The sequence below is a fragment of the Melanerpes formicivorus genome, unplaced genomic scaffold (genome assembly GCF_026170545.1).
Source record: "Melanerpes formicivorus ecotype bairdi unplaced genomic scaffold, bMelFor1.0.p_v2 SCAF_61, whole genome shotgun sequence".
Lineage (NCBI taxonomy): Eukaryota > Metazoa > Chordata > Aves > Piciformes > Picidae > Melanerpes > Melanerpes formicivorus.
In genome coordinates, this window is record NW_027142413.1 from 1,130,071 (window position 1) to 1,145,908 (window position 15,838).

The window sequence follows — 15,838 nt, forward strand, 5'->3', positions numbered from 1 at the left end:
CCAGGCTCCTGCATTGCATATACAGTGGGAGAATCCAGTGTAGGCTGTTGCCTAGTGCTTGGGTCTTGGTTCATTGGACTGAAAGCAGAAAATAAAAGATCTGACTCTCCTGAACCTGTGCTTGAAAACACTGAGTAATAAGCAAATGGTTTGATAAGGGAAAACTTTTCCTGAGAGCCCTGAAGTTAGATAAAAAGAAGGAATGGGGCAAATATGCCAGGAAAGACTCACATGGCGGGGGGGAAGTATTGTAGTGAAGATCACCTCACCTTTACTCTTACAAGGTGATTGTGTTTCTGCCTAGGAGAGAAACATGGTCAGGACTTCAGGCCAATCACACTGCCAATTGCAGCTGATATGTTGATGTTACTCTGAACACAGGAGTGCTTGACTGACCAAACTATATGCAACTGTGACAGAATACTGGTCTCCAGTAAGTAGTGTGACTGTTTCTGAAAGCATGGGCACCAGTTGTGATGCCAGTTTTCAAAAATGCTGCTGGAAGGACTCTTGAGGACAACCTCCCCGTTTCTCTCTACTTTCACTAGGCTGGTTGCCCTGGAACTGCTTCCAGCTTGCTCTCACACAGGTGATGAACTGGACAGATGGCATGCGGAGGCAAGTGGATAAGGAGTTTCACATTTGTTAGGAGCAGTCTTGTTACGTTTCCCTGAGCTGGTACTTCACACAAACCAAATGCTTCTAATGTTAGCTCAAACACCATATGGGTGGGAAGCGTTGAGGCTTCCTTCAGGGAACTGGAGGAACATGGTTTAGGTGGCTCGTGTGCTCCCTCTGGCACTCGATCTGTGCAACTCTGCGCACATGCAGCCACGGCTGCCTCCCCCACTGCCTAGTTTCACACATAGTTTCTCCATCTGCCCCACTCCACTTCTACAGCCTGTCCACGACCCAATTTAGGTTCTAGCTGAATGTCAGGCCCCTAGGATTTTCAGCCAGGAGAAAACAAGGATTAGCCTTTGCATTACAAGCAGACCTGTGTGCACAGTCAGAGAAATAGCAAACTGAATCTGATGGTCCAGTCCAGTAGTCAGAAATCCTATGTAATCCTAAAGGAAATGACAGCCTCTCTGTCCAGCATGCCTGCCCCAGCCTCCCAGCTGAACTGCAACAGCTTTTCTACTTGCTGTTGGTTCAAAATGCCTGTTTTATTTAACCTCCTTTCAGGTCTGTCACCTTGTGTGATTAAATAGGTGTCAGTAAACTGTGCTGGGTTAGGAACTGGCTGGAGGGCTGAGCCCAGAGAGTGGTGGTGAATGGTGCCACATCCAGCTGGCAGCCAGTCACTAGTGGTGTCCCCCAGGGGTCAGTTCTGGGACCCATGCTCTTTAATATCTTTATCGGTGATCTGGATGAGGGCATTGAGTCTATCATCAGTAAATTTGCAGATGACACCAAGCTGGGGGCAGGTGGTGATCTGTTAGAGGATAGGAGAGCTCTGCAGAGGGACCTTGACAGGCTGGACAGATGGGCAGACTCCAATAGCATGAGATTTAACATATCTAAGTGCTGGGTTCTGCACATTGGCCACAACAACCCCATGCAGTGCTACAGGCTGGGGTCAGAGTGGCTGGAGAGCAGCCAGGCAGAGAGGGACCTGGGGGTACTGGTCAATAGTAGGCTGAAATGAGCCTGCAGTGTGCCCAGGTGGCCAAGAAGGCCAATGGCATCCTGGCCTGTATCAGGAATAGTATGGCCAGCAGAAGCAGGGAAGTCATTGTTCCCCTGTACTCAGCACTGGTTAGGCCACACTTTGAGTCCTGTGTCCAGTTCTGGGCCCCCCAGTTTAGAAAAGATGTTGAGTTGCTGAAACGTGCAACAAAGCTGGGGAGGGGTTTGGAATGCAAGCCCTGTGAAGAGAGGCTGAGGGAGCTGGGGTTGTTTAGCCTGGAGAAGAAGAGGCTCAGGGGAGACCTTATTGCTGTCCACAACTACCTGAAGGGTGGTTGCAGCCAGGAAGGAGTTGGTCTCTGCTCTCAAGCAACCAGCATCAGAACAAGAGGACACAGTCTCAAGCTGCACCAGGGGAAATTTAGGCTCGAGGGGAGGAGAAAGTTCTTCACTGAGAGTCGTTCGCCATTGGAATGGGCTGCTCAGGGAGGTGGTGGAGGAGTTCAAGAGGGGATTAGACGTGGCACTTGGTGCCATGGTTTAGTCATGGGGTCTGTAGTGACAGTTGGACTTGATGATCTTTGAGGTCTCTTCCAACCTTGGTGATTCTGTGACTCTGTGATTCTGTGCTTAGCTTGGGGGAGGGGAGGCTCATGTGAGACCTTTTTCCTGTCTACAACTACCTGAAGGGAGGTTGTAGCCGGGTGGGGGTTGGTCTCTTCTCTCAGGCAACCAGCACCAGAACAAGAGGACACAGTCTCAAGCTGCACCAGGGGAGATTTAGGCTGGTTGTTAGGAAGAAATTGTTCACAGAAAGAGAGACTGGCCATTGGAATGGGTTGCCCAGGGAGGTGGCGGAGTCACCATCACTGGAGGTATTTAAGAAGAGATTGGATGGGGTGTTTGGTGGCATGGTTTAGTTGATTAGATAGTGTTGGGTGATAGGTTGGACTTGATGATCCTGAAGGTCCTTTCCAACCTGGTCTATTCTATTCTATTCTATTCTATTCTATTCTATTCTATTCTATTCTATTCTATTCTATTCTACTCTACTCTGCTCTGCTCTACTCTACTCTACTCTACTCTACTCTGCTCTACTCTGCTCTACTCTACTCTACTCTACTCTACTCCCTATAAATTTTATGGAAGTAGTCCTGGCAGATAAAGAAGAATTACTATTAACTTGGCTCTACAGTCAGACTACAATGAAAATATATTCTTGTACTTTTTTGCATTTTTTAATGGTATGGACCACTTTTATTATTATTTCCTTCCTTGCTTGAAAGGATTCTGATTTCTTATCTGATAGCAAATCAGTGTTCAATCCTGTCTGCATTCATCACCATGGTACCAAAGTGCCTTGCTGGGAAATAAGACAGGTGGTTGGCAGTCTTTTCCTTGAGACTTCCAATAAGAGAAGCAGCCCTTGCAGAATTATGATAGCCTGTCCTTGTCAAACTAATAACAACAGCTATCACTATTATTGTTATTATTATTGTTATTGTATTTATTGTATTGGCACATACACATCAGCGAAACAAACCCAAGGATTTCTCAGCTGCCTGGATGCCATTGTAACAGATGGCTGAGAGTAGGAAAACAACCCAGAAAGCATTTCTGTACACAGTGTAGCTGCTAGCTGAAGGCAATCTGAAAGTGTTTGTTCACCCTGAGAACTTTTTCACGTTTCAGAGGATGGACTTGCAATTGGTAATGCGACTGGTTTAGCAAAATACTGAATTTTTGTCAGTTTCACAGGCAGCTTTCAAATGTCTTTGACAGAACCTGTTACTTAATGGAGAAATTAGCACAGATATACTTGCAGTCTTTATGAGAGACTATTTTCTGTCGTCATCAAAGAAGAAAATTCCTTTGGACTGACAGACGGGACAGACTCTTCCAGAAACAGATGAAAGTAGATTTATACTCATGAAAGTCAGTAACTACAGGTCAGAAGTGTAACCCCCAACAATGGATAGGAATACTTGTTAATCAAAATCAACTTTTCTAGTTCTCTTTCTCCTTTGTTTCTCATTTGCCACCCCTCTCATGTGCACCTTTTTTTTTCTTCTTCCCCCAGCATGTCAACTCTTCCAGTAGCTTCTGTGGTGTTGCACAGTCAGTACACAGAATTTAAGTAGATCTTCCAGTTTGGCAAACTCCAGTTGATTGCAGATACGTGTAACAACAGCTCTCGTGCATTTCATGCCCATAGATCACAGAATCATAGAGTAAGGGTGGAAAAGACCTTAACTCAATTACCATGACCACTAAACTATATCCTGAAGTGCCACATCTATATGCTTCTTGAACATCTCCAGGGTTAGTGACACCAGCTCCTCCCTGGGCAGTCTGTTCCAACACCTTGCCATTCTCTCAGTAAAGAAGTTTTTCCTAATGCCCAATCTAAACCTCCCCTGGCATAACTTAAACCCATTTCCTCTCATCAACACTGGCCTCACTACAACTTCCTTTCAGGTAGTTGTAGTGAGACCAGTAAGACCTCCCTTAGCCTTCTCTACTCCATACTAAACAGCCCCAGTTCCCTCAGACGTTCCTCATTTGACATGCCCTCCAAACCCCTCACCAACCTCCTCACCAGCCTTGTTGCTCTTCTCTGGACACCTTCCAGGACCTCAATGTCTTTCCTATACTGTGACATCTAGAACTGAAGAGGGTACTCAGGCTGTGGCCTCATCAGGGCCAAGTACAGGGGCATGATCACTTCCCTACTCCTGCTGCACGCACTGGTTTTGACACAGGGCAGGATGCTGTCGGCCTTCTTGGCCACCGGGCACACGGCTGGCCATCCAGCAGCACTCCCAGATCCTTTGCCACTGGGCTGCTTTCCAGCTGGATCCATGATGCTGCAATGCCTTTTTTGAAAGAAGAACACTTACTTTCCACTTTGAGTGTATCTGGCTGAAGACAGACATTGAACTTATTTTTCTTTATCATTGTCCTGTCCTTTCCATTCTATAGCAATTTCTTTCTTTCTAGGAGTCACAGTGTGGGTAAAGTACCACAAGATTAGATCTAATGATAGCTCAGTTTCCAGAAGGTGGAAACAGTTCTGTTTCCAGCAGAGGGTGAATATGCAGCTCTGGTGGAAACAGCAATTATTCAGAGGAGAAACACAAGTGTTCATCTGCAAGATATCTTTTTTTAGTTAGGCAACATCTACACAGATGTAAAGGAGCATATATCTGTGGAGGAAAAAAAAGTATCTGGCATGAAATTTGCCCTTGTAAGTATAAATACCAAATGAATCAGATGTTTGCACAACAGATTATATTACAACCTTATGACTAACATACATTAAGATGGTAGAAAACCCTTTTAACCTCATCTGCTGTGAAACACAAGCAAGAGAAGGATTAGGGGGGAAAAAAGAAAAGCATCAGAGGATTTTTTTTAAACCCTGGCAGCAGTTTCTATATATTACACATGGCTCAGTGGCACCTCACGAATGTCTCTTAAAGGTATAATTTTTTAAAACACCATTTAGCAACAGCTGTCATGTTTGGGGGTTTTGTTTTAGTTTTTTCTTTGTTGCTAATAAAATGGTCTTGAGTGAGTTGGCTGTGCACTTACATCTTTCTAAGCAGTTACACATCATGCTCCCTCCCTCCCCCGCTGTTTTGAAGAGCTGGAAGTGAGACACAGTGAAAACTGAAATGAAAGAATTAATTTCTCCATCTGATGGGGAGCTGGGTTATGGTGATATCTGGGGTAGTCCTGTCCAGAGATCAGCAATATCTCTTCATGCAATTATGTCTTTCCCTTTATGAAAGGAAAGAAAACTGTAGAGCCACAGACACAGAAAGTCACTCAGGATCTTGGGACACTGTGAATCAGACCTTTCCACTCTCCCCGTGTCCAACAACAAGAACGAGAACCCTAGATCTGGGAAGAATATCAGCAGGAAAACAGGCAGATTTCTAGCAGAATTCCTGATGAAATCCAGTTAAATGATGTGATCTATAGAAAATACTTCTATTTAAAGAATCAGCAAGCTTGCTGAAAACATGTCTGTTTCTGACTGTACCTAGCTGAACCGGTTTATGGTCTAGCAGCTCTTAACAGCCTCCCCTCTTTAAATATATTTTGCATGTATCAGTTTATCTTCTTCTCTTACTAATTTGTCAACAATTTTATTGCTCCTATTTTAGCTCTGTGGGCACTGTGCAAATGAAGGAAATCAGACTTAGTATCAGGACTTTCCCAGCCTTAACTGAGATATAGATTTACAGAGGAAAGGTGAAGATGGCAAGTAATCTTCAGAGGGGACAGGCAAGATGGGCACCATTTTTGAATGTGATTCTACTTTGGGTAGAGAAATTGTTACAAATGGCACTCCAGATCCTGAGGAACAGGTGCCGAGTAGATCAATGGATCTGAAATGCTATTGAATGAAACGAATGCTTGAAGACAATGGGATGCGGAACCTGCTTCAACCCCCTTTTGACAGGTCGATGTTCATTTTGACAGGTGTCAATATGGTAAGTAGTAGACACGATCATAATTATATTTTTAAATAAGAATTTTGAAAGGTTGGTATGGGTGATGGAGATTGGAATCAATACGGCTGACCAATATGATCGAGTATTGTTCCTTTATTGTTCCAGTGTTGCAGGCCGATGGTGCAGGCCTATGGTACGAGTATAGCACAGTAAAGTGAAGCGTAGAAGAAGAAGAGACAGGAAAGGCAGAAGTGCGTAGCAAGGGAACTTCTACAACTTGTATAAACTCGGAGTGCCTTGTTGGCATGGTGTCATTGGTTCCCATAGCACTATTACAGATTATTGGTCCAACTACTAACGACACACAAGGTTTGTTGATGCAGGTGCATGTCCTGTTTTCCCAAGATAACTGTCCATGTTTATAGCTACCAGTGCCCTGTTTTAGTTACATGCTGCAGGCACAGCACTGTTTTGCTCCACTGCTAGCTGGCTCTGCGTTTATGCTGAGCATGGCCTGCCACCATGTCAGGCTCTAGGCCTGCACTGCCAGATTGCTCACACTGCTCGTCGCTGGCATTGCCACAGGTTGGTAAAGATCACAGTAGTGTAATCATCCTGGTTACACTACTGTGATGTTCATCAATCTTTTAGCTTAGAAATAGCTCAGTGATTCAGAGCCATTTCTAAAACATATCTTTGATTGGTACAGTCTCTCCAATGCAGGCAGTAGAAGAGTGATTCAATCTATCCAATATAGACTATCTGGTCTGTACTTCCACATATTTCTCTCCATTCCCTTAATTTCATTCTGTGAATCAATGTGTCTGTGGATCTTAGACTGGATCTCAGCCAGAAATATCTGAAAATGCAGTCTCATATTGCCCAAATCTATAAAGAGGAAACTATTCAGACAATTGATGCACCTTAGGGGCAGAACATTAAATTGATCCTTTGGCAAGAAACTTCATATGTAACTTTACACAGCAATTCCCATAAATACTAATAAGATTATCAGCCAAAGCACAAATTATCTAGAGCTGTGGTTTTGTTCTAGAAGCAGCTATGAACTTAATGGTTTGTACTGTGTGCAAGCACTTGCACTGTCTATATGCTCTCCCTGCTCTCTTCCCCATAATTTGTGCATTAAGAACTGCTCAAGACAATGCGTCATCATGTATATTTGAGGTGTCTGCATTACTGAAGCATGGAAAATCATCCAGAGGAAATAGCACTATTAGATAATCAAAAGGCAGTTGCTCAAAATAATAAAAATAATCAAAAGGCACAATAAAACAAATCAAAAGGCAATCTTCTGCTGCCCCAAGCAAGTGGAAGGGAAGTAGCTAGCTTTTGCTTCCTACAACTCCCGTTGTTTTTTTCTAATATTGGCCGAGCTCAGGGCAAGCTGTGTGGGGTCTTTCTGGGGCAGCCTGAGTCTTAATTCCCTTTCTGAATTTTCTCAGCTCAGTGAGTATCCCATTTGACACCACTCTAACACTGTGGTCCAGCTCCCCCATTCTCAGTCCCTAGGCACTTTCCAATCAATTTGAATTTCTGAATCAGCACTAAAAGGCATAATACATGCAGTTGTGTATCCATGTAGAGTTACCAATGTACTCCCACACACACTGCCAGGCTGAGATGCAGTTTGAACTACAATCCTAACTAGGCCATTTCCTGAATTGCCTGCATAATTCTGTAGAAAGTTACTGTTCCCAAACCCATTTTACTAGGAACTTAAACATAATTTAAACAAGCTTTGAAAAGAGCTTTTTAAATACTTTTTAAAGAGACTCTTAAAAATTAGCATGTATTATTGACATCTTTTCCTAGAAACCTTCTGTCTGCCACTATTCATGATCACTGCTTGAGAAACATGACTGTAGGTTTTTCAGCATAATATCTATGAGTGTATTCCAATGCACACTTTTCCCTCTTGGCCTCTCTTTGGAGACCGGTTACCTATTGAGCCATACAGTAGCCTGAGGAAATTCACTCCAATGAAACATCCTCTGTGCTCAGCAGAAATTAAGTGTTTGGGTTTAGGCTGAGGCAGGGTATATTTTTGTATATGGCCAGCTAATTTTGCACTTGCTTTTAAGAAATGTGCTAGTTAACAATGGCATGAAATGTCATTGTGGCTTTTGACTTTTGTGGGCTTTGAATACCTTCTGACTTGAAAAGAAAGATGAATAATGTTCCTCACTTTGTGTATGTCTCTCTAGGGATGCACAAACTGCAAGAGACAGAGAGAAACTGTTCAGCTTCGGTGTGGCAACTGAAGTTCTCATGATCTAGCTGGCATATTTGGGAATGTTTTGAGTAGGTTGGTGATAGCTGCATTTTCCAATTCCTGCTTACATATGAAAGGAGGAATATGATTACTTTGATATTCCACCCTCAGAGCACTCGCAGATTTCACCATATGCACAGCATGAAGGATGAAGACACTTTATTATTCAAATGAATTCATCTTTCCTTAACACAAGGCTCTGAAGGAGTTAAATCTTCGTCTAGTAAAGAGAGATCTTGCCAATTGTTTGGGGCTTTTTTTTGGTAAGGTGCCAGACATAAAAATAAAGGAGATGTATCAGCACACTTCCGCAGAGGCTGAGCTTCCTGATTAAGAATAAATGCAGGATGTGCAGTATTCTGAAATATATCCCCTGCTAGAATTTCATTAATACAATTAGCTATTAGCAACATCTCCACACACAGGGAGAACTTAGATCAGGAAATAACAGAAACATCTACATACTGCTAAAATGTGGAAAAGAAGAAAACCACAATGCATGAGCAAATTGTTGTCCTGATGCTGCTTCATTTCTGCCTTTAGTCAGGATGGAGAGATTGAATGGAAGATTGTGCTGTAAAATGCCCAGCAAGAGCTGTGATGCAGAAGTGTTGTGCTCATCATTACTGTGCAGTGGTGATGTTAGTCCTGGAATGAGGCGTTTCACTGGTTTAGCTCAGGATACCTGTATGGCACTGCTTTTTAGAGTGCCTCAAATAGCCATGAATTTGAATGATTGTGACAGGAAATCCTTTTGTTTTTCTGATATCCAAGTGCTACCAATATACCACTGACAAATCTGAGTACTCCAGTGTGAAACCTAATCTGAAGGTTCCCTAGATTTGGTGCTGCTTCAAAACATTTCAGCATACAGGAACCTTTTGTTTGCTTCTTTTATGATTACTTTTCTCTTGCAATATTTTCCTTGTTAGGCATAGGAAGGACTTCTGATTGGATTGGCAAGTGCACATTTGCATGTGTACTGGTTCTAAGCTTCCATCACCTGTTGCCTGAAGTACAATAGAAAGCATTTACTCTCTTTGCAGAATCTATAGTGTGTAGAGAACCTGTCTGCTACCATGTTTAAGACATAGGTTTAGGGAATTGGGTATGTTTCAGCTTTCCTCAGTACTTCAGTACTGAGTAGTAGTTAGTACTAACTAACTTGGGTTACACAGAATCACACAGAATAGCAGGGGGCAGAAGAGACCTTGAAAGATCATCTAGTCCAACCCCCTGCCAGAGCAGGATCACATATACCAGATCACGCTGGAATGCATCCAGGCAGGTCTTGAATATCTCCAGAGAGGGAGACGCCACAACCCCTCTGGGCAGCCTGTTCCACTGTTCTGTCACCCTCACGGTGAAAAAATGTTTCTTCCTGTTTCCATGGAACTTCCTATGCCTCAACTTCCACCCATTGCCCCTTGTCCTGTCATTTGGCATCACTAAGAAGAGCCTGACTCTATCCTCCTGGCACTCACCCTTTACATATTTATAAACATTAATGAGGTCACCCCTTAGTCTACTCTTCTCCAAGCTGAAGAGCCCCTGCTCCCTCAGTCTTTCTTCATAAGGAAGATGTTCCACTCCCTTCATCATTTTTGTGGCTCTGTGCTAGACTCTTTCAAGCAGTTCCCTGTTCTTCTTGAACTGAGGTGCCCAGAACTGGACACAATATTCCAGTTGTGGCCTCACCAGGGCAGAGTAGAGGGGAAGGCGAACCTCTCTCAACCTACTAGCCACACCCCTTCTAAAACATCCCAGAACGGCACTGGCCTTCTTGGCCACAAGAGCACATTGCTGACGTATAGTCAACCTCCCAAAATTGCTCCTTATTCACTTTTCTGACTCCTCACCAGAGACGCATGTTGTGTTACCCATGCCGGTTTGTACTTGGATCAGTTGGTGCACTCTGCGCTGGGATAGGAACTGGCTGAAGGGCTGAGCCCAGAGAGTGGTAGTGAATGGTGCCACATCCAGCTGGCAGCCAGGCACCAGTGGTGTCCCCCAGGGATCAGTGCTGGGCCCAATCCTATTCAATATCTTTACTGATGATCTAGGTGAGGGTATTGAGTCCCCCATTAGTAAGTTTGCAGATGACACCAAGTTGGGAGCAGGTGTTTATCTGTCAGAGGGTAGAAGGGCTCTGCAGAGGGACCTTGACAGACTGGACAGATGGGCAGAGTCCAACATGATGGCATCATGCTGATGCTTGCTTCACGACAGTAAACACGGAGCTCAAGGTCACTGTGTAAAGTAGTCATGCTTGCATCTACCCTAGGCACATCTTCCTGATTAAATGTTCAAGACATTGTATAGACAAACAGGGCACAGAAATTGCCTCCCTCCCATCCCCCATTGAGATCAATGCATATATGTCTGGAGAAAGATGCTGGTTTTCTAAAAGTTAGGGTTAAAACTGATGTTTACTTCAATGTCTTAGTTGTCCTGGACTTAGACAACTAGATCCCTTCTTGGTTTATTTAATTTACTCTAACATAAGTTATTTCTGAAGATTTCTGAACTATGTAGACAATGTAGTACATGTACATGCTAAACAGATAGAGGGAAGCTTATAATATCTGATTTAAGATCACAGTATCACAGTATCACAGTATCACTTAGGTTGGAAAGGACCTCGAGGATCATCGAGGCCTAATGGAAGGCCATTGTCCTACCTATAGATTAATTGATACAATGCAAATATATATATAGTGTTATTTTAAGTGTTCTACTATATATCCCCAAGGCTCAGACCCTTATTGACAGACTCTTTATTGACCTCCTTCAGCAAACAGCTTTTCTTAAGTTTGCATAAAATCTGAAAACATCACCAAGGGTTAGAGAAATCTGAATTTCATCATCCACAGCTCCTCAAGTGTGAATTTAATATGAGCAAAGCTGACAGTATTATTCCTGCTAGAGTGCATGGCTCTGAAACCATTCAGTAGGGCCAGAATGGACTAAGTTTCTATCTGAAAAGGATACTTATTTACAAAAATGCTTCAACCCATTTCTCAAGGGAAAATCAAACCCACTCTTTTCCAGGATTCATAAACAGAACTTTGAAAGCATTTATTCTACAAACAAAATCAGATAAACTGCTTCCTCTCTGTGCTGCAGTCATCATCCCAATATTCTAATAGATTGAACAAGAGGCACTAATACAAACCATGACTTGAGCTGAGAAAATGATAATAATTAAGAACTTACAAGCTAGACTGATTTAGTTTCAAAACTACATTGATTTAGTTTCACTCCTTGTAAAGAAACTAGTTTCCCTATGGTGGTTTCACCTTACTTTGTAAGTGGTCCCACCTTTCAAGTTATGCTATGCTTCAAGCTCTTGACTATCTCCTGGGTTAACAGCCCACTCTCACAAGCTCCCCTCCACACACACAGACAAGAGGGAAAGTAACACCAAAAATCCCTTCTGGCTTGGGGTAAAGAATATAATGAGATAATACAATGCACAGTTACCTTAGCCTATTCGCAGAAGCAAAATGCAGAAGCAGCAGCAGAAGCCAGTGACTCTCCCATCCTTCAACACACAACCTGCCCAGTGGAAAAGCCCCAAATCCCAGAAACTGAAAGCAGCAACCAGAACAAGAAGTCTCTCATGTTACAATCTGAACTTCAAGCCCCGAAATACTTTACTCCAGCCAGCACTTTCATTTTGAAGCTGGTATGATGGCAGAATGGTATTGAATATCAGCAGCAGATTCAACTGAACTCATGACAGCTAAAAAGAGACAGGAGGCTTTGGAATATGCATCATTTTACAAACTCACAGCTAATCACATAAGGTTTATTAAGGCTGCCCTATTTCACTGAAGACAGCCATGGTTCCATGCATATTAATGCATTGTAATTCAATAAGAGATAGCAATTGATTTCTAGTATGCACAGGTAAAGGGTGCTTCCCTTCCTCTTCTGAGTGTATAAGGTTCTTCAGTTAAACAAGGTCAGGTTTTGACCCTTATTGTAAATGATGTAAAAAAACATCCTTTTAGTCAATCCTATGGCATCCTACAGATACTTGTTTGTACATATGCCTCATCTGTTACAGTGGGTAAAAAGCATAAACGGCAGTATGCGGTATAATACTTCTACACTGTGTCATGCCTCCATAAATATAGAAGGCATCTAGAACAGCCTATTTCTGCTTCTCAAACTAGTGGGAAAAGGTACTGATTTCTTTTGTGTACATTGGCCAAAAGCTACTATCGTTCCTGAATGGGAGAAGCAGGAAAAAGAACAATTGTCTAGTTAACTTTGCACCTTTTGCATCACAACATGATTACATGGTTTGCCACTTTCCAAACAGCTAGGATGGCTCCCTCAGAATAGCTGCTCTACAGGGTGCTTTCACCCTTGGCAGCACAGCTCATAAAAACTGTTGTGCTGCTATTTGTGGCTTCCTACTACAGCTGCACATCAAACAGACAAAGCAGAAGCAAGGCACACTTTGGCAGCAGAAACAAAATTATAATCTGAGAACTGGAAATGACCTGGGTTTTATTGTTCTGGTAAGAAATTAGCAATCAAATGTACAGAAGAAAGTAATTGCTTGCTGTTTCAAGATAGAAGTGTTCCAGATAGAAGTATTTGTTACCAGAACAAGGATCGTGTTCACTAATTGTAGGTTCACGATTAGCAATAGGCTTAATCTAGGAACATTTTAAAGCTGTATCCAGGGTCTGTTCATTGGGTTTATCATTGCCCACATATCACTTTCTTTAACATCACCATCCCAAATGACAGCAAGAAAAGGAACCCTGCCAAAGCAGAAGTGGGAATGGTAAGGCATTAGTTCTCAAGAAATCCAATGAAAGGCTGAGATGTACTTAAGTGCAGGCTGACTTTGCCCCACTCTCATTTGTCTAGAGGTGATTGATTTGGGCTTTAATTAGTAGGGATTGACCACTAGGGATTCCCTGACCCCTATTTATAAACTAATTTGGCAACTGGTGAGACGAGAGGTGATCAGTAAAAGTTATTCACCCTTCAACAGCCCCATATGGCCAGCACAGAAATCTAATGGTGAATGGAGACTAACAGTGGACTACCGTGCTCTGAATGAGGTCACACGAGCCATGAATGCTGCTGTGTCAGACATGCTGACATGTCCAATACCAGCTGAAGTCTAAGGCAGTGTGATGGAAGGGTGCATATTACCCAGAATTATGCCCAAAATAAGTCCAAAACATGTAGGGACATGTTTTGCTCAAACCCCTTTCCCCACTGGGTACTTCAACCCAGAGCTGAAGACAAAGTAACCAGGTGTCAGTAAGTCTGGGTAAAAAACCTGCCCAGGGATGTTTTTCTCCTTGTGGTAACAAGGTTCACACAATTTACCAGTGCTTTCCTTATGTTTGTGTTTATGCTTCTTCCATGTATGGAAGAATTCTGGCCAAATGCTCTGCTGGAGGTTAATTGGTGTGTTTACTGACTTTTTCCATTGGGTAACCCATGTCTGCAAATGATAAATACAAGCCAAGGTTGTAAACAATGTGCCTTGCATGCTGTCCAGAAAGAAGTCCCATCAAGCTTTTTTGGTACCTGGAAAAAAACCTTGAGCCTTGTGTCTGCCTGTAACCTGGAACCAAGCTGTGTCTCAGTTTACCCAGAACCAATAAAGTGCCCTTTGCAGCAATGTGTCACACCAGTCCCATGCAGAAAGAGACACAGATATGGGAGGCTGAGCCCTGGGGAGAATCAGGACATTACCTGAGTTGCGAGAGATTCTATACCTGCCAGCTGGTGGAGAGCCTGCCCAAACCCCTTTTTGGCTGTTCTAAGCATGGCCACTGCAAACCATAACACACCCAGTCTGAGGGGGCTGATCCTGCAGCACTGAGTGGAGGAACCATTTGAGAGACTCACTCACTCGCAAGGAGAGAGAAAGAGCAGCCATCTGTGGCCAGCCCAGTCCATGGCCATGGAGACCTGGGAGTTACTTGAGTCAGAAGAAACCTGAGCTGGGAAAGGAGCCACCACCCATAGACTGCAGTGCTCCACAGCCCTGAGAGCCAGGGCAATCCAGAGCACTGTCTGTACCAGTCACCATGTACTGCAAACTCTGTAGTGTGGCTGTCAATGGGAAAACTGTGCCCCATAGCCTTCCAGGTGAACCTGCCCTTTGGCAGCATTCAGTGCGCCCTGGAACCCGCTGCACACTGCGAATCATGGGAGAGAGCTGCCTCCACATGTCCCCCAGGGAGGGACCACTCCAGAGACCAGCCAGCAGCACTGCTGAGCTTCCCAAGCCTCAGAAGCAACCACTCTCTTGCTCAGCTGCAAAGCTCCAGAGTAACAAGCTGCTGAAGCCAACAGAAAGTGAAACTCTGCTCTTTCCGTGTTCACGTGTTTAATGCCATTTTGGTATTAGAAAACATGTACATTTCTGGAGGATACATATCCCAGACTGTTATTGTGAGCCCTCTCTACCAGGTGATTCAGAAGAAGAATGATCTTCAATGGGATCCTGAGCAGCAACAGGCTTTTGGAAAAATCAAACAAGAGATTCTTCATGCAGTAGCCCTTGGGCCCGTCCAGGCAGGACAAGATGTTACAAATGTGCTTTGTACTGCAGCTGGGAAGAATGGTCCCACATGGAACCTTTGGCAGAAAACATCCAGGGAGACCCAAGGTGAGCCCCTAGATTCTGGAGCTGAAGCCATAAAGGAGCTGAGGCAAATTACACTCTGACAGAAAAAGAGATACTGGCAGTATGAGGGAGTTTGAGCTGCCTCAGAAGTGATCAGTACTGAAACACAGCTACTCCTGGCACCCTGACTACCTGTGCTAGGCTGGATGTTCAAAGGAAGAGTCTCTTCTACCCATCATGTAACTGATGCCATGTGGAACAAGTGGACTGCACTGATAACACAACAGGTTCAAATAGGGAGCCCTAACCAGCTAGGAATCTTAGAAGTCATCAAAAACTGGCCAGAAGGCAGAGATTTTGGGATGTCACCAGAAGAAACAGAGGTGATGTGCTGAGGAGGCTCCCCCATACACCAAACTGCCAGATAATGAAAAGTGATACTCCCTTTTCACTGATAGGTTCTGCTGCATTGCGGAAAACACTGAAGGTGGAAGGCCACTGTGTGGAGTCCTACACAACTGCAGAAGCTGCTGAGGCAGAAGGTGAAGTGAGTCAGTTTGCAGAAGTGAAAGCCATCCAACTGGCTTTGGATATTGCTGAGCAAGGAAAATGGCCAATTCTCTGTCTCTATACAGATTCATGGATGGTGGAAAATGCTTTGTGGGGGTGGCTACAGCAATGGAAGGAAACCAACTGGCAGCACAGAGGTAAACCCAGCTGGGCAGCTGAATTGTAGCAAGATATTGCTGCTCAGACAGACAACATCATAGTCAGTACATCATGCGGATGCCCCTGTACCCAAAAGTTGAGCCACTGAAGAACATCACAGCAAGCAGG